This window comes from Pongo pygmaeus, chromosome 10 (assembly GCF_028885625.2).
Source record: "Pongo pygmaeus isolate AG05252 chromosome 10, NHGRI_mPonPyg2-v2.0_pri, whole genome shotgun sequence".
NCBI classification, from domain to species: Eukaryota; Metazoa; Chordata; class Mammalia; order Primates; family Hominidae; genus Pongo; species Pongo pygmaeus.
In genome coordinates, this window is record NC_072383.2 from 53,978,470 (window position 1) to 53,982,004 (window position 3,535).

Below are 3,535 nucleotides of genomic sequence, written 5' to 3' on the forward strand. Positions count from 1 at the left end.
TTCTTTTTGAGACGGAGTTTTGCTCTGTCGCCCAGGCTGGAGTGCAGTGGCAAGATCTCGGCTCACTGCAAGCTCCACCTCCTGGGTTCACGCAATTCTCCTGCCTCAGCCTCCCGAGTAGCTGGGACTACAGGCGCCCGCCACCACGCCCAGCTAATTTTTAAAAATATTTTTAGTAGAGACGGGGTTTCACCGTGTTAGCCAGGATGGTCTCGATCTCATGACCTTGTGATCCGCCCGCCTCGGCCTCCCAAAGTGCTGGGATTACAGGCGTGCGCCACCACGCCCGGCCAATCTTTTCAACAAATTAGGGTTACACAAAAAAAAGGTTTCATGAACCCAGATAAAGAGGGTAAAAGAGAAATAACCTGATGTAATTCATGGTCCTGGATTGGACCCAGGTTTAGACAAAAATTAGCTACAAAAGGACTTTTCAGACAGGTGCAATGGCTCACACTTGTAATCCCAACACTTTGGGAGGCTGAGGTGGGCAGATCACTTGAGCTCAGGAGTTTGAGACCAACCTGGGCAACATGTTGAAACCCTGTCTCTACAAAATATACAAAAAACAAATCAGCTGGGCATGGTGGTGCACATCTGTGGTCCCAGCTGCTTGGGAGGCTGAGATGGGAGGACTGCTTGAGCTCAGCAGGAGGTCGAGGCTATAGTGAGCTGTAGTGAGTCGTGATTGTGCCACTGCACTCTAGCCTAGGTGACAGAGTGAGATCCTGTGTCAAAAAAAAAAAAAGACTTTTCTTGGGACAATTAGGGTAATGTAAACATGGATTTGTATTAGATTATTCATTATACATTGTTAATTGTAAACACTTGTTATTTAGGTAATGTCAAAAGTATTTTTATTTTTCCAATGTATATACTGAAGTAAAAAATTAAGACAATGAGGCCAGGTGCAGTGGCTCACACTTGTAATCCCAGCACTTTGGGAGGCCAAGGCAGGTGGATTCCTTGAGCTCAGGAGTTTGAGACCAGCCTCAGCAACATGGTGAAACCCCGTCTCCATAAAAAATACAAAAAATTAGCCTGGTGTGGTGGCGCGTGCCTGTGGTCCCAGCTACCTAAGAGGCTGAGGTAGGAGGATCACTTGAGCCCAGGAGGTGGAGGTTGCAGTGAGCCAAAATTACGTCATTGCACTCCAGCCTCAGCTACAGAGCCAGACCCTATCTCAAAAAAAAAAAAAAGACAAATTAAGACTGTATCAAAGTCACTGAAAGAGATGAAACAAAAAAAATTTTAATAGTATTAAAACAGATTAAGACAATGCCAGGTGCAGTAGCCCCAGCTACTCCAGAAGCTGAAGTGGGAAGACCACTAGAGCCCAGGAGTTTGAGGCTACAGTGAGCTATATGATGGTGCCACTGCACTCCAGTCTGGGTGACAGTGTTCTTTCTACTCCCTCCTTCCCCCAGTTCTCCTGACTTTAAAAGTTTAGAACAGGTTGGCAAATTTTTTTTCTGTAAAAGACCAAGTATTTTAGGCTTTGTTCCAGCTACTTAACCCTGCTGTTGTAATGTGAAAGTAGCCACAGACAATATATAAACAAGTGGGCATAACTGTATTCCAATAAAGTTTTTTACAAAAGCAGGCAATGGGGTTGTAACCTGTAGTTTGCTCACCTCTGACCTAGAACAAGTAACACTTCCTGAAAAGCCTTTCCTGATACCCATCAGAATCAGGAGCTTTATCATCCTTGGCTCACATATTACTAGTAAATCCACTTAGCACATTTATGATCCCTTATTATATATTCATCTCCATTAGGGACTGAGTTCTTTGCAGGTAGGTGCCATTTTGCTACATAAGCCTCCTCGTGTTCACTCTAGTGAGTATCTCGCAGGGCAGACATTCAATGAATATTTGTTTCTAAAAATCGAATCTACCGTAAAAGGACAATATGACACCATTCATAACATTCACAAGAATGAGCAGCAAGTTCTAAAAGTAATTTTAAAGGAGTTTAAGGGGGGAAAAGCACTGCTAATGTCACTAGGATACATACATTGCCTCTTATGCTCTATACTGTGACATGCTTATCAGTATTTTATAATCATACTTTGTGTGCATAGAAGCGTAGACTCAGTCAGCACAGAAATGCCTTTTTTTTCAAGCCGCTAGAGTATCTAGAGTACTATTAGGTTTACATCAGGTGCATGATAAATGCTCAACAAATTTAAAACACACTTCTGGGAGGGGGAAAAGATATCCCTTTTTCTTTTTGAGACAGGCTCTTGCTCTGTCACCAGGCTGGAGTGCAGTGGCATGATCCCAGCTCACTGTAACCTCCACCTCCCAGGTTCAAGCGATTCTTGTGCCTCAGCCTTCCAAGGAGCTGGGATCATGGGGTGTCCCACCATGCCTGGCTATCCTTTTTCTTATGACAGGGAAAGGTAGCAGCAAATACTTATGAAGACTTTTTTTTTTTTTTGAGACGGAGTCTTGCTCTGTCGCCCAGGCTGGAGTGCAGTGGCGTGATCTCAGCTCACTGCAAGCTCCACCTCCCAGGTTCACACCATTCTCCTGTCTCAGCCTCCTGAGTAGCTGGGAGGACAGGCGCCTGCCCGGCTAATTTTTTTTATATTTTTAGTAGAGACAGGGTTTCACCATGTTAGCCAGGATGGTCTCGATCTCCTGACCTGTGATCCACCCACCTCGGCCTCCCAAAGTGCTGGGATTACAGGCGTGAGCCACCGTGCCCGGCCTATGAAGACTATTTTTGTGTGTGTGTGTGTGTGTGTGAGACGGAGCCTCGCTCTGTCGTCCAGGCTGGAATGCAGTGGCCCAATCTCTGCTCACTGCAAGCTCCACCTCCTGGGTTCACGCCATTCTCCTGCCTCAGCCTCCTAAGTAGCTGGGACTATAGGCACCCACCACCACGCCCGGATAATTTTTTGTATTTTTAGTAGAGACGGGGTTTCACCGTGTTAGCCAGGATGGTCTCGAACTCCTGACCTTGTGATCCACCCACCTCGGCCTCCCAAAGTGCTGGGATTACAGGCGTGAGCCACCGTGCCCGGCTATGAAGACTATTTTTATAAGTAAATAATTATGAAACCTCTGCAAGTACATTTCCCTCCTCACATTTACATTCTTAGTTAGGAAACACTGGTGTGGGGTGGAGACTTCTCTGCCTGCAAAGGAATTCTAGATTCTAAAGCAAAGTTGCTTGTGGGACAAAGGAAAAATATATATACATATCTTCTGTAGAAATTATCCCAAAAACTCAGGACCACTCAGGGAAGACATGGAATTTAGGATAAAGGCAGACCCTGGGAAGCACACAGTTCAGATCACTAGAGAGAGCTTTGGCTGCTACAGAACAGGAGATAAGAGGGAAGAATGCAGGAGGGTACACGGGAAAGCAGCTGTGAAGTGCACACTACTCCCAGACATCCTCCTGAAAGAGAAGTTAGCGCTAAGATAAGGGTAGGTAACAAAGTAAGGAAGAAGGGGAATTAAGGTGAGAGAAAGGCAAAAGCAGAGGGGAAACCTTCCCAAGAAAAGGAGTAATGCTGAAGAA